The following is a 16,447-nucleotide window of genomic DNA, read 5'->3' on the forward strand; positions in this document are numbered from 1 at the left end:
ACTTTTCTGAGAAGTTAGGAACCAATATACACAGGCAGTTAGGAAAGCAAAGGCTAGCTTTTTCAAACAGAAATGTGCATCCTGCAGCACAAACTCCACAAAGTTCTGGGACACTGTAAAGTCCCTGGAGAATAAGAACACCCCCTTCAAGCTGCCCACTGCACTGAGGCTAGGAAACACTGTCACCACCGATAAATCCATAATAATTGAGAATTTCAATAAGCATTTTTCTACGGCTGGCCATGCTTTCCACCTGGCCACCCCTACCCAGGTCAACAGCCTGCACCCCACAGCAACTTGCCCAAGCCTCCCCATTTCTCCTTCATCCAAATCCAGATAGCTGATGTTCAGAAAGAGCTACAAAATCTGGACCCTTTCAAATCTGCAGGGCTAGACAATCTGGAACCTCTCTTTCTAAAATTATCAGCCGTAATTGTTGCAACCCCTATCACTAGCCAGTTCAACCTCTCTTTCGAATCGTCTGAGATCCCCAAAGATTGGAAAGCTGTCGCGGTCATCCCCCTCTTCAAAGGGGGAGACACTCTAGACCCAAACTGCTACAGACCTACATCTATCCTACCCTGCCTTTCTAAGGTCTTCAAAAGCCAAGTTAACAAACAGATCACCGACCATGTCGAATCCCACCGTACCTTCTCCGCTATGCAATCTGGTGTCCGAGCTGGTCATGGGAGCACCTCAGCCACGCTCAAGGTCCTAACCAATATCATAGCCGCCATCAATAAGATACAATACTGTGTAGCTGTACTCAGCGACCTGCCCAAGGCTTTCGACCCTGTCAATCACCACATTCTTATCGGCAGACTCAACAGCCTTGGTTTCTCAAATGTCTGCCTCGCCTGGTTCACCAACTACTTTTCAGACAGAGATCGGTGTGTCAAATCGGAGGGCGTTGTCCGGACCTCTGGCAGTCTCTATGGGGGTACCACACGGTTCAATTCTTGGGCAGACTCTTTTCTCTCTATACAGCAATGATGTCGCTCTTGCTGCTGGAGATTCTCTGATCCACCTCTATGCAGACGACACCATTCTGTATACTTCTGGCCCTTCTTTGGACACTGTGTTAACTAACCTCCAGACGAGCTTTAATGCCATACAACTCTCCTTCCGTGGCTTCCAACTGCTCTTAAATGCAAGGAAAACTAAACGCTTGCTCTTCAACTGATTGCTGCCAGCACCTGCCCGCCCATCCAACATCACTACTCTGGACGGTTCTGACTTAGAATATGTGGACAACTACAAATACCTAGGTGTCTGTGTAGACTGTACACTACAAATACCTAGGTGTCTGGTTAGACTGCACACGCTACTTCCAGACTCACATCATGAAATCTAGAATCGGCTTCCTATTTCGCAACAAAGCATCCTTCACTCATGCTGCCAAACATTCCCTCGTAAAACTGACTATCCTGCCGATCCTTGACTTTGGCGATGTCATTTACAAAATAGCCTCCAACACTCTATGCAGCAAATGAGATGCAGTCTATCACAGTGCCATCCGTTTTGTCACCAAAGCCCCATATTCTACCACCAATGCGACCTGTATGCTCTCGTTGGCTGGCCCTCGCTTCATATTCTTCACCAAACCCACTGGCTCCAGGTCATCTATAAGTCTTTGCTAGGTAAAACCCCGCCTTAGCTCACTGGTCACCATAGCAGCACCCACCCGTAGCACGTACTCCAGCAGGTATATTTCACTGGTCATCCCCAAAGCCAATTCTTCCTTTGGCCGCCTTTCCTTCCAGTTCTCTGCTGCCAATGACAGGAAGGAATTTCAAAAATCACTGAAGCTGGAGACTCAATCTCCCCCACTAACTTTAAGCACCAGCTGTCAGAGCAGCTCACAGATCACTGCACCTGTACATAGCCCATCTGTAAATAGCCCATCCAACTACCTCATCCCCATACTGTTATTTATTTGCTCTTTTGCACCCCAGTATCTCAACTTGCACATTAATCTTCTGCACATCTATCACGCCAGTGTTTAATTGCTAATTTGTAATTATTTAGCCACTATGGCCTATTTATTGCCTTACCTCCCTTATCTCACCTAATTTGCACACACTGTATATAGACTTTTTTCTCTATTGTGTTATTGACTGTATGTTTGTTTATTCCATGTTTATGCCAAATCTACACTGGAGTTGCTTACCAAGAAGACAGTGTAGGTTCCTGAGTGGCTGAGTTACAGCTGTGACTTAAATCCACTTGAAAATCTATTGCACAACCTGAAAATGGTTGTCTTGCAACGATCAACAACCAATTTGACACAGCTTGAAGAATTTTGTAAAGAATAATGTGCAAATGTTTCACAACCCAGGTGTGGACGTCTTAGAGACTTACCCAGAAAGACCCGCAGCTGTAATCACTGCAAAAGGTGATTCTAACATGTATTGACTCATGGGGTTGAATACTTATCCAATCAAGATATATTTGTGTTCTATTTTTCATGAATCTTTTACAAATGTCAGAATTTTTCTTCCACTTTGACCGAGTATTTTGTGTAGATCTTTGACAAAAAATGAACATTAAATCAATTTTAATCCCACTTTGCAACACAACAACAAGTCAAGTGGTGTGAATACTTTCTGAAGGCACTGTATGCAATCATTAATTACTTAAAGAACCCATCTTTACAGGAAATAATTTTAGAGCAGGGTTTGAGGATGAGACTTGGGGATCTGTGCTATATAGCAAGAGAACATTCTATTTTGTCGCTAGAAACAGCCTAATAAAAGTCAAGGTAATTCACCGTATCCACTGGTCCAGGGCTAAACCTGGAAGAAAATTCTCAGTTTTTGATCTTACATGTGTTTGATGTAAAATAGAACTAGCCAAACTATTTCCGGATTTCATTTTCTGGAATGTAATATTTAAATGTTTCTCTGATATACACTAACTGGACAAAACATTAGGAACACCTGCTCTTTCCATGACATACTGACCAGGTGATTCCAGGTGAAAGCTATGATTCCTTATTGATGTCACTTGTTAAATCCACTTCAATCAGTGTAGATGAAGGGGAGGAAACAGTTTAAATAAGGATTTTTAAGCTGACACAGCTGATACATAGATTGTGTATGTATGCCGAGACAACTGAGACATGGATTGTGTAGGTGTGCCATTCAGAGGGTGAATGGGCAAGACAAAATATTTAAGTCTCTTTAAACGGGGTAAGGTAGTAGGTGCCAGGCGTACCGGTTTGAGTGTGTCAAGAACTGAAACGCTACTGGATTTTTCACGCTCAACGGTTTCCCATGTGTATTAAGAATGGTCCCACCCAAAGGACATCCAGGCAATTTGTCAACTGTGGGAAGCAGTGGAGTCAACATGGGCCAGCACCCCTATGGAATGCTTTCAACACCTTGTAGAGTCCAAATGTAGAGATATAGAGCTCTCTAAACTTAGAGAAAAGGTCATTCAGTACATGTGTTTTTTGGTTGATTATATTGTATATATTGTGTAGTCTAATTGTGTGAGAGGGTGTGGAAAACTAAATAGTAGATACTCCATGTGAAATCATACAAGCAGAAATTCATAATTAGTAAGGTGGGAAAAACATCAGATGTGATTTTAAGTAGAACTCTGAGGCCCTGCATTCCTGCCCAGTTAAAAACTCTGCACACAACAGGGGCGACTGTAAACTCAGTAACACACAGGGGGTTATGTTATGGGGGCTGCACCTAGGGGGTAAGGTGTTTGGTGTGACAGTCACCTGGTGGACAATGAGTGATGCTGACAAATAACCAGGGATGGGAGTTTAATAATTTTGCTCTTAATGTGCTCCAAAATGTCCCTGAAATTTCAGAGAGCACCTTCTGTCTGACTGGAAGGCCACTTTTTCCATTCAATTTAAATTTGATGGAGAGCAGGTGAAAGACGAATCAAACAGAAGTGAGTTTCCATCAACCTCTTCAGCAGTGAGAGACACTGGTGTTAGAATGAATAAAAAAATATAGGTAACCCTTCTCTTTCCAAACCAGAACTTTGAGGCTTTTGAAGTTAGGGCTAGTTTTGGGGCTTCTTATGTTAATTCCCCCCGAATCAACTATGGAATATAATGCATCACATTCTTTTTCACAGCAACCAGGGCAATACTCTAGTGGATATTATCAGCAAAGAATGGCCTTGGGAGTAATACAAGTCTTAAAACTAGTCTAAAGTAACTAATCTTAAAAGGTTAAATAAATACTATTTTATCTCACCAAGGGGAAAATTGGTTATTTGGACTATAAGCTACTACATAGATATTGAATCACAAGTCTGAATTAAATTAAAGTGTAAAAATACAAAAATAAAAACAAGACAACCCCTTGAGATAAAATCCTTCTGACTACAAAACAATGCAAAACCTTTAAAGCCTGACCCATGCTTTTTGACAGAGGTTTTCTGGGCCTACATATACAGGGAAAGGAGGAGTGGTAAGAGTAAAAAAAGGGGGGGACAGAGGGAGGGAGAGGGGGTATTTGTCTTCTGTGTGCGTGGCGCAGACGCAGGGGTTGTGCTGTTCATTTAATGCAAGGTTAGGCAGGCATCGCTGATGAATGGACTGTCGACAGGAGAACAAAAGCAGGCGCTCCATCACAGCGGACGAACGCGCACACGCGGTCCATTCTCTCCCTCACACATGTGGTCCACACGCAGGGTAGTAGTTACCAATAGTAAAATATCTAGGATTAAGCACCTCTAAAATCTTAACTTTAGCCCATAAGGGGGAAAACACAAAACTGACCCATATCTATGGGAAATTTCATACAAATCCCACAGTCTGCCACTATCCACAATACCTCTGTGAAATACTAGTCAAACACAGAGACCCAAGAGCCCCCCCTTAACCTGTCATCAGAGATTCCGTTAATTGTAAAATTTTCAGTCAAATGTTCAGTCACACAAAGCACTACAAAGTGAGATGTATAATTTCTCATTGCACCAGGCAATCCACACACCAAGAAATGGAACAAATAAAAAAGGTGGATATTTAAAATTATGGGGCAGAGAATTTTTTTTAAAAAAGAGGATGTTTACAAATTCCATTAGATCCACAGGGCCGACAGAGCAGAGGCAGATAATAACCAGCTATTGATTCACTTTTAAAATAGTGGAGAGAGACACTGGTGCCACACTGCACAATGCTCTCAAAATACAATGGGCCACCAAAGACAAATCACTTGCCAGAGTCCACCAGGGCTATTTCTGCTCTATATGTTCTCTGTGTGCAATTCGCAAAATGGCACCCTATTCCCTTCATAGCGCAACGCCTTGACCAGAGCTCTATGCCGATCAGTCTGAGAACTTCCCAGAGGGGGAGACATGGTGACGAGCCGCAGTGTGAGTGCCTGCCAGCACAGCATAGAATAGACTAGATGATAGGTGGATGATAGTTCACCGTACAGAGTGAACTATCATCCACCCCCTGCCTATTGCCTAAGATTGGTTACGGAGAAGATTTAAACAAGGGGTCTCTGATTATGGTCTTGAAAGCGACTGGAAGTGTGGGCTTTTGCTGCACTAAGGCAAATGTTTTTTTTAAAATACGGTCACCAAAAGACCAGTTTTATCAGGTGTGTTAGAGCTGTAAGTTTATTAATTTTGATTCTCCATTTGGTTAGAACGTAAATTTCTCTTCTGCCCCCCTCCCACAACCCCATACACACAAAGCTTGTTGAGAGGCTCAGGGTCAGCCACATTGCAGCACTCCTCAATGTAGAGCAATTTGGGTTTTAGTGCACAACGTCAGTGGTTTGTACTTGGGATAAGAGACAGCAGTTCCCAGTAGGAATGAAATGGCGCAAAAAAAATTTAAATGGGGAGGTACTACCTAAAATTGTCCCATAAGAGCGCTCAATTTCTGCTGCAAAATGCCAAGTTGAATATAACCCAAATGTCCACCACCCAATCTGTAGTTTTGACCTCATTAGAAATTGGAGAAGGCACCAAAATGTGCATATTTAACAAAGATTAAATATGCATTAAATGTTTATATTCAAGGTACAGAAAGAACACATAAGTAACACGATCTCCCTGGTATGACAAACTCCTTTCACACACGACACAACAATGCATGTAATCAACCACACCTGGGGATAAGGAAGATTTTCTATCAATCACACTAGTGTACCACCCACCTGACCCTTCCTAGCCAATTAGTTGGCCCCATTTATCACCACACCTGTGATCAATCCTCACAGCTGACAGCCTTGATTAAATCAGAAGATTGAGTTAGGCGTGCGTGTGTGTCTGTGTGTGCGACTCACCATGCAGTCTGTAATCTTTAGGCAGAAGTCTGATGCAAACTCCAGCTCTGAGAGACACACTGTGTTACAATCAATCCTCTGGGAAGAGCAGTCCACAAACAAAAGATCAATACACACACACTTTCACATTCTGTAATCAAACAAACCAGGAAATTAGAACATGCTTTTGGTCTTATCAAGCAAGAAACAGAAGAACAGTGAATACAAGCAATATTCAGCAATAAAAGACAACTAAGCACTTGTACCTCAAGGTGATTTCTTTCCCCCTGTTCTTGAGTATAATTAACCAAAAACACAATACTTACCACAACAGAGGCCAAAACAAGAGGTTTGAACCCACTTTCATGCTTAAAAAAAGTTGGTACATTACACAGGTACAACAACTAGGGACAGTTTTACACCCCTTTTCAATTTGACTTTCTAAAGCACATTCCTTAACATTCTTAGAAAAAGGCCATAACTGTTTTAACAGCGATTCACAATTCCCTGAGACAGGCTTTTAATTTTACGCCGTTCCGACCATCCTTAATGGAATGTTATTGGATCGTACCAGAGGTAGGCAATGGATGAGAATCCATGCAATTTGGGCCGAGGGGGAGCTGTCCATTTTTCAATGGAGGGGAGAAACTATCGATTAGAAGATTCAAATTCCATTATTTCACCCGCTCCGCTCATTCATTATGGGAGAGACGTGGGAAAGAACATGCTACTTAACAAAGAGGAGGATGGGTAGAGGAAGGAGCGTCTACAGAAATGACAGAGAATATGACAAAAAAAAGGTTTTAAAAAAGGTATCCATGCTCTCATTTGTGTGTGTGTGATATAGAATGTCTGTTAGGAAACACAATGTGTGTGTATATGGTGTATGTAAGTTCAGGATCTAAGAGGATGATTGTGCTTGTAGTGTGTGTGTGTATTAGTGAGTGTGTTGTACTCTCCCTGCTGTGTGTGTGTGTGTGTGTGTGTGTTTTCTCCATTAGCTCAGTGAGTGGCTCTCCATTTGCAGGGGGGAGAGAGTAATGAAGTTTCCTAAAGAGGAACTTAAACAAGGATTAGACTTATCAATCACCCAGCGCTACAGCTCTGCCACACATGTACTCTCACACACACACACACACACACACACACACACACACACACACACACACACACACACACACACACACACACACACACACACACACACACACACACACACACACACACAACCAACCTGCCTCCAGGGACCTCTCTCTCTCTATGACTAACTCTCTACACCCACTCAATTGCTGTAACCTTTTTCCTTTCTATATACCTTGTGTGTGTGTGTGTGTGTGTACCTGTATGACTGCAGGCTTAGAGATGAGTGTCTGGTCGGAGAATCTGCACCATGGCCTCTGTTACCACGGCCTTCTTCATGCACGCCATTTTGAACTCGCATATGTCATCCCAGAATGCAATACGGCCATGGTGCTTCTCCATGTCGCCCACTGCAGCCAGGCTGATGGTGCAACGTTCTGGGTAGACTAAAAATACAGTAAGAGGGTGATATGTATGGATAGATTGAACATAGAGGAGAAGAGTGATAGGGGAGTAGGGATCGGCATTTGAAAAGATTTTACTATTCGAATATCATGATTTTTTCCGGATAGTCAAAATTTAAAAAAATAAATAAATACACTGCTCAAAAAAATAAAGGGAACACTAAAATAACACACCCTAGATCTGAATGAATGAAATATTCTTATTAAATACTTTTTTCTTTATATAATTGAATTGAAATCACGCAAAAATTATCAATGGAAATCAAATTTATCAACCCATGAAGGTCTGGATTTGGAGTCACACTCTAAATTTAAGTGGAAAACCATACTACAGGCTGATCCAACTTTGATGTAATGTCCTTAAAACAAGTCAAAATGAGGCTCAATAGTGTGTGTGGCCTCCACATGCCTGTATGACCTCCTGGGCATGTTCCTGATGAGGTGACGGATGGTCTCCTGAGGGTTCTCCTCCCAGACCTGGACTAAAGCATCCGCCAACTCCTGGACAGTCTGTGGTGCAACGTGGCGTTGGTGGATGGAGCGAGATATGATTTCCCAGATGTGCTAAATTGGATTCAGGTCTGGGGAACGGGCGGGCCAGTCCATAGCATCCTAGCCTTCCTCTTGCAGGAACTGCTGACACACTCCAGCCACATGAGGTCTAGCATTAGGAGGAACCCAGGGCCAACCGCACCAGCATATGGTCTCACAAGGGGTCTGAGGATCTCATCTCGGTACCTAATGGCAGTCAGGCTACCTCTGGCGAGCACATGGAAGGCTGTGTGGCCCCCCCAAAGAAATGCCACCCCACACCATGACTGACCCACCGCCAAACCGGTCATGCTGGAGGATGTTGCAGGCAGCAGAACGTTCTCCACGGCGTCTCCAGACTCTGTCACGTCTGTCACATGTGCTCAGTGTGAACCTGCTTTCATCTGTGAAGAGCACAGGGCGCCAGTGGCGAATTTGCCAATCTTGGTGTTCTCTGGCAAATGCCAAACGTCCTGCACGGTGTTGGGCTGTAAGCACAACCGACAGCTGTGGACGTCGGGCCCTCATACCACCCTCATGGAGTCTGTTTCTGACCGTTTGAGCAGACACATGCACATTTGTGGCCTGCTGGAGGTAATTTTGCAGGGCTCTGGCAGTGCTCCTCCTGGTCCTCCTTGCACAAAGGCGGAGGTAGCGGTCCTGCTGCTGGGTTGTTTTCCTCCTATGGCCTCCTCCACGTCTCCTGATGTACTGGCCTGTCTCCTGGTAGCACCTCCATGCTCTGGACACTACACTGACAGACACAGCAAACCTTCTTGCCACAGCTCGCATTGATGTGCCATCCTGGATGAGCTGCACTACCTGAGCCACTTGTGTGGGTTGTAGACTCCGTCTCATGCTACCACTAGAGTGAAAGCACCGGCAGCATTCAAAAGTGACCAAAACATCAGCCAGGAAGCATAGGAACTGAGAAGTGGACTGGTCACCACCTGCAGAACCACTCCTTTATTGGGGGTTTCTTGCTAATTGCCTATAATTTCCACCTGTTGTCTATTCCACAACAGCATGTGCAATTTATTGTCAATCAGTGTTGCTTCCTAAGTGGACAGTTTGATTTCACAGAAGTGTGATTGACTTGGAGTTACATTGTGTTGTTTAAGTGTTCCCTTTATTTTTTGGAGCAGTGTACATCACCAATCAAAATGACGCAAAATGCCACAACAGCAAACAGTGTGCATTTGTTTTCAGGGTGTTATATCGGTAGTTTTTGACTAACAGTAGCCTAGGCTAACAGTAACAGTGAATGAAAAGCCTGACGTTCGCCATTATAGAACTGATTCTTAGTGTTTTGCGTTGATCTGTTTCTTATGTTGTGGACCCGCTGTTGGTTCGTACCAGTACTAGGTTAATCGCTATTTGAAGTGGAGAAGATGCGCTATGATATTAAAATGCCTTTTCATGTAAAACACAACCCATGAACCATAGTCCATGAGATAGAAAATGAGCTTGAAAATAAAACAATAATTTTGTGCGTCCTCAGAACTGTTGGCTACTTAACAGTGCGCAACTGTAAACAAAGCCACGTGTCGTCTGAAGCAGTAGTAACTCAGTGAGCTGTACATAACACAATAGATTCTAAAGTTTGTTTTATTAAATTCATAATTTCAAATGTCATGGTATATCCTTGTGTGTAACATTGCCAATTTAATTTAGACAAAGCTTTTCAATTGTTAAAAAGCTTTTCAATTGTTAAAAGTCCTAAAGAAAATACAAAACAAATGTATACTCACAGGTGTTGAAATTCTAACGTCTGTTCGGATATTCTGATATTCTATAACTGTGCCCATCCCTATAGGTGAGGGAGTGGAGATATATGGCCAAGTCCGGATACCCGTACTTGCATCCTAAATAGTAGGCTGTTTGGGTTTGCCTTTTCCCCCTGATTCCACTGCTGAATCTGAATTTCTGACTTGGTACCAACGCTGCGGTTGCGTGCACTATCGGGACCTTTAATCATACTAATATCAATTACTAGTCTGGTGTTGTGTGGGAAATCCTGAAGAGTCAGGATCTGGGGCTCACGCCCAGACACAGCTGTATGAAATCAGTGGTGTAAAGTACTTAAGTAAAAATACTTTAAAGTACTACTTAAGTAGTTTTTGGGCTTATCTGTACTTTACTTTATTACATATATATTTTTGCCAACTTTGACCTCACTACACTCCTAAATAAAATAATGTACTTTTTACTCCACACATTTTTCCTGACATCCAAAAGTACTTTTTGACAGGAAAATGGTCCAATTCACACACTTATCAAGAGAACATCCCTGGTCATCCCTTCTGCCTCTCATCTGCTGGACTCATTAAACACAAATGCTTAGTTTGTAAATTATGTCTGAATGTTGGAGCTGCTATCCGTCAACAACAAAAAAAGAGACAATTGTGATTTGATTACTTGTTACCATATTTAGCTTACCATATGTTTACCAATTTCTCATACCAGTTATAAATGAGGAAAGAAGGCAAGGAAGCTATTGCAAACATTACCCTAACAGTATGAAACACATTTGACATGAATTTCACTCACATAATAAGAGACTCTGGTGTCCTAGTTGTTGTGGGTGTTGCACTCGGCATCCATTTCATAAAGCACCATTAACGAGGATATCCATCAAATACCAGACCCTTATGGCCACTCTGTCCTACTTTTTACACTTTCTGTCAATACTGACCTTGTTTGTGACTCATGTTTATGACTGGGGCAAAAATACAAAACACGCTTGTAGTAGAATCTGAGCCAAACCAGGCTTAGAAAAAAACGAAGACATTAAACCCCATCTGAATGTATTCTATAAACATTAAACCATGAATTTGAAATAAACATTAAACATGAGTCTTAATGTGTTTTGTAAACGTTAAACATCTAAAATGTGTTTATCTGAGTGGTTAATCGGCTTGGTGATTTGGCCGAGGCTGAAGCGCTTGGGGCCACGGCTGTTCCCCCCCCCCGTGGAGGGACATTACAGCCATATGCTAAAGTGCTAGAAATTAAGACAGATATAAAACCACTTCAAAGTTGTCACAGAATAACCTACTGTCACAAACACAATTTCAAAGAGCAGACTGTACTATACATGACACACGCACACACACTGACTGGCGGGAAGCTACGGACCGCAGAATGTCTCATTTTTAATACAACAACTGTTGTTCACTGTAGAACCCATTGTGAAATATGTGGACAAGAAACCATATACCATGTGTACACAATGAGTGCTGAGGAAAACAGTGAACTCCTGACAACTACAGTGGGGAGAACAAGTATTTGATACACTGCCGATTTTGCAGGTTTTCCTTTTCCTTACAAATCATGTAGAGGTCTGTAAAATCCAGAAAATCACATTGTATGATTTTTAAGTAATTAATTTGCATTTTTAATTGAATTTTAATTGATACATTCCTTAATAATAATAATTAGACCAAAAGGTGTTAGGAAACACACTTGTTTTCCACATATGCTTTACTATGTTTCAAGCTGCATCTCACAAACAAAATCCCTTAAGTTCCTGTAATTCAACATAAAACAACACAATATGTTATTGTGACTGCTGTATATATTCCACCCTAGGACAATAAAAACAAGAAGTTGGCACTTAACGAACTGAACGAGGCTATAAACAAGCACCACCTTGTTGCTGGTGTTTTTAATTCCGCGACATTAAGACAATTAATGCCCAACTTTCATCAACACGTTTCCTTTGCAACTAGGGGCGATAAAGTCCTAGATCACTGATACTCTACCCACAAGCAAGTAACAAAGCCCTCCCTCGTTTCCCTTCTGCAAATCAGATCATGACTCTATACGACTGCTTTCTGTTTACAAGCAGAAGTGAAAGATATAAGAAAGATCAGGTAACTATTATAAAAACAAGTAATTTTTTTACATGTATTTATTACCTTATTTTACTAAATAATAAACTAAACTATCTCCATTTCTTCTACCATTAATTTTTAATTGGCGTCCTAGAGCAAAACAGATAACGCCATTGTTAGAGTCTCATCTTTCAATAGAGTGGTCATAATACTTTGTAGGACAAACCTTTCAGATGCTACAGATGTTTTTGTGAGAAAACAGATTTTTGGGATGTCTCATGGTCTGACAAAATGCCGCTTTAGCTTTTCCACCTTTTACCGCCGATGCGGAAGGGGTGGTGGATTGAGACGCGGCCCACGCAACAAAAAAAAAGATATCTCTATCGCTTAAACAGGTGGATTTCCATGGGGATTTTTGTATTATGTTAATTAGATTTCCGTAGGGGCGTGGAAATTGTAAGCTAAGGGTCAATCAGCTTCTTCATATGCCACAACAGGTGAATGGATTATCTTGTAAAAGGAGAAATGCTAACTAACAGGGATGTAATCAAATTTGAGAGACATGGAACATTTCTGGGATCTTTTATTTCAGCTCATGAAACATGGAACCAACAATTTATGTTCAGTATAGGAACAGGGTGGAATCCTATTACGATGCGATGCCCGAAGCATGTGGCAGGGGCTACAGTCCACTGCAGGATTACAAGATACCCATCTAGCCTCCAAATACACCTCTGCTGTCTTCAATCAGGATCTCAGCGATCACTGCCTCATTGCTTGCGTCCGTAACGGGTCTGCGATCAAACGACCACCCCTCAACACTGTCAAACGCTTACTAAACAACTTCAGCGAGAAGGCCTTTCTAATCGACCTGGCCTGGGTATCCTGGAAGGATATTGACCTCATTCCGTCAATAGAAGATGCCTGGTTATTCTTTAAAAATGCTTTCCTCACAATCTTAAATAAGCATGCCCAATTCAAAAAATGTTGAACCAGGAACAGATATAGCCCGTGGTTCACTCCAGACCTGACTGCCCTTGAACAGCACAAAAACATCCTGTGGCGTACGGCATTAGCATCGAATGGCCCCCGTAATATGCAACTTTTCAGGGAAGTTAGGAACCAATATTCATATGCAGTGAGGAAAGCAAAGGCTAGCTTTTTCAAACATAAATTTGCATCCTGCAGCACAAACTCCACAAAGTTCTGGGACACTGTAAAGTCCATGGATAATAAGAGAACCTCCTTCCAGCTGCCCACTGCACTGAGGCTAGGATACAATGTCAACACCAATAAATCCACAATAATTGAGAATTACAAGAAGCATTTTTCTACGGCTGGCCATGCTTTCCACCTGGCCACACCTACCCAGGTCAACAGCCCTGCACCCCCCACAGCAACTTGCTCAAGCCTCCCCCAATTCTCCTTCACCCAAATCCAGATAGCCGAAGTTCTGAAAGAGCTACAAAATCTGGACCCCTACAAATCAGCAGGGCTAGAAAATCTGGACCCTCTCTATCTAAAATTATCAGCCGAAATTCTTGCAACCCCTATCACTAGCCTGTACAAACTCTCTTTCGTATCATCTGAGATCCCCAAAGATTGGAAAGCTGCCACGGTCATCCCCCTCTTCAAAGGAGGAGACACTCTAGACCCAATCTGCTACAGTCCTATATCTATCCTACCCTGCCTTTCTAAGGTCTTCAAAAGCCAAGTGAACAAACAGATCACCGACCATTTCGAATCCCACCGTACCTTCTCCGCTATGCAATCTGGTGTCCGAGCTGGTCATATGGGTGCACATCAGCCACACTCAAGGTCCTAAACGATACCATAACTGCCATCGATAAGAGACAATACTGTGTAGCAGTATTCATCGACCTGGCCAAGGCTTTCGACTCTGTCAATCACCAAATTCCTATCGGCAGACTCAACAGCCTCGGTTTCTCAAATGACTGCTTCGCCTGGTTCACCAACTACTTCTCAGACAGAGTTCAGCGTGTCAAATCGGAAGGCCTGTTGTCCGGACCTCTGGCAGTCTCTATGGGGGTGCCACAGGGTTCAATTCTCGGGCCGACTCTTTTCGCTGTATACATCAATGATGTCGCTCTTGCGGCTGGTGATTCTCTGTTCCACCTCTACGCAGACGACACCATTCTGTATACTTCTGGCCCTTTGAACACTGTGTTAACTAACCTCCAGACAAGCTTCAATGCCATGCAACTCTCCTTCCATGGCCTCCAACTGTTCTTAAATGCAAGTAAAATTAAATGCATGCTCTTCAACCGATCGCTGCCCGCACCTGCCCGCCCGTCCAACATCACTACTCTGGGCGGTTCTGACTTAGAATATGTCCACAACTACAAATACCTAGATGTCTGGTTAGACTGTAAACTATCCTTCCAGACTCACATCAAGCATCTCCAATCCAAAATGAAATCTAGAATCGACTTCCTATTTTGCAACAAAACATCCTTCACTCATGCTGCCAAACATACCCTCGTAAAACTGACTATCCTGCCGATCCTTGACTTCGGCGATGTCATTTAAAAAATAGCCTCCAACACTCTACTCAGCAAATTGGATGCAGTCTATCACAGTGCCAACCATTTTGTCACCAAAGCCCCATATATTACCCACCACTGCAACCTGTATGCTGTCGTTAGCTGGCCCTCACCAAACCCACTGGCTCAAAGTCATCTATAAGTCTTTGCTAAGTAAAGCCCCGCCTTATCTCAGCTCACTGGTCACCATAGCAGCACCCACCCATAGCAAGCGCTCCAGCAGGTATATTTCACTGGTCACCCCCAAAGCCAATTCCTCGTTTGGCTTTTCATTCCAGTTCTCTGCTGCCAATGACTGGAAGGAATTTCAAAAATCACTGAAGCTGGAGACTCATATCTCCCTCACTAACTTTAAGTACCAGCTGTCAGAGCAGCTCAGAGATCACTGCACCTGTGCATAGCCTATCTGTAAATAGCCCATCCGTAAATAGCCCATCCAACTTCCTCATCCCCATAATGTTATTAATTATTTTTGCTCCTTTGCACCCCAGTATCTCTACTTGCACATTCATCTTCTGCACATCTATCACTCCAGTGTTTAAATTGCTAAATTGTAATTATTTCGCCTCTATGGCCTATTTATTGCCTTTACCTCCCTTATCATACCTCATTTGCACACACTGTACATAGACTTTTTTTTCTAATTTGTTATTGACTGTATGTTTGTTTATTCCATGTGTAACTCTGTGTTGTTGTTTGTGTCTCACTACTTTGCTTTATCTTGGCCAGGTCGCAGTTGTAATTGAGAACTTGTTCTTAACTAGCCTACCTGGTTAAATAAAGGTGAAATAAAAAAATTAAGTAAGTCCCAGCCGTGATCTGCCCAACGATGCTCTCTACCAGACGACCTTAATGTATTTTATGCACGCTACGACAAAAACACCACAGAGCCATGCACAAGGGTCCTCGCTGACCCAGGGGACTGGGTGATCTCGCTCTCAGAGGCAAAGGTTTTTAATCAGGTCAACACTTGTAAGGACACGTGGCCGAACGGAATTCGAGGGCGCGTTCTCAGAGCATGCGCAGAACAGCTGGAAAGCATGTTCACGGTCATTTTCAAACTCTCCTTGTCCCAGTCTGTTATCACCATGTCTCAAGCTGACCACCATCATTCCTGTTCCAAAGAACAGGGAGGGAGGGAGTAGCCTCACCGCGACTCCATCCCTCCCCTCTGACCATCAGATGCAGGCCATCAATCCAGTAAAAACTAAAAAATACATATATATTATGCTCATTCAGCTGTGCCTCATAAGTAATAACAAATTATATATTACCAGTGTGATCATATACCAATTTTTATTTTTTAATATAATTTGAAAATGGTCTGAGACGGACAAAATTGGCAGGGCAATTGAAGCATAGCCAATATGCAGTGATAATGTATTTGGCCAATAACTACTGCACAAACCTCATTGCTACAGAACTGTTTTAAAATGGTTAATGTTGCATAGGCTTACGTTTAAGTCATGATTAAAAACATCTGAGCGGTAGATCTCTGCTTTCATTTTGACTCAAAGTGATTTTGACTCAGAAAAGGTTGGTGAGCACTGCCCTAGACCCACTACAATTTGCATACCGCCCCATCAGATCCATAGATGATGTAATCTCAATTGCACCCTACACTGCCCTCACCCACTTAGATAAGAGGAATACCTATGTGAGAATGCTGTTCATTGACTACAACTCAGCGTTCAACACAATAGTCCACTCCAAGCTCATTT

General features: G+C 42.7%; 1 pseudogene; it reads right to left on the minus strand.

Moving 5' to 3' along the window:
• The window catches only part of LOC112264165, a 124,281-nt pseudogene that overhangs the window by 40,748 nt on the left and 67,086 nt on the right, over positions 1-16,447 (minus strand).

The sequence above is a fragment of the Oncorhynchus tshawytscha genome, linkage group LG12 (genome assembly GCF_018296145.1).
Source record: "Oncorhynchus tshawytscha isolate Ot180627B linkage group LG12, Otsh_v2.0, whole genome shotgun sequence".
Lineage (NCBI taxonomy): Eukaryota > Metazoa > Chordata > Actinopteri > Salmoniformes > Salmonidae > Oncorhynchus > Oncorhynchus tshawytscha.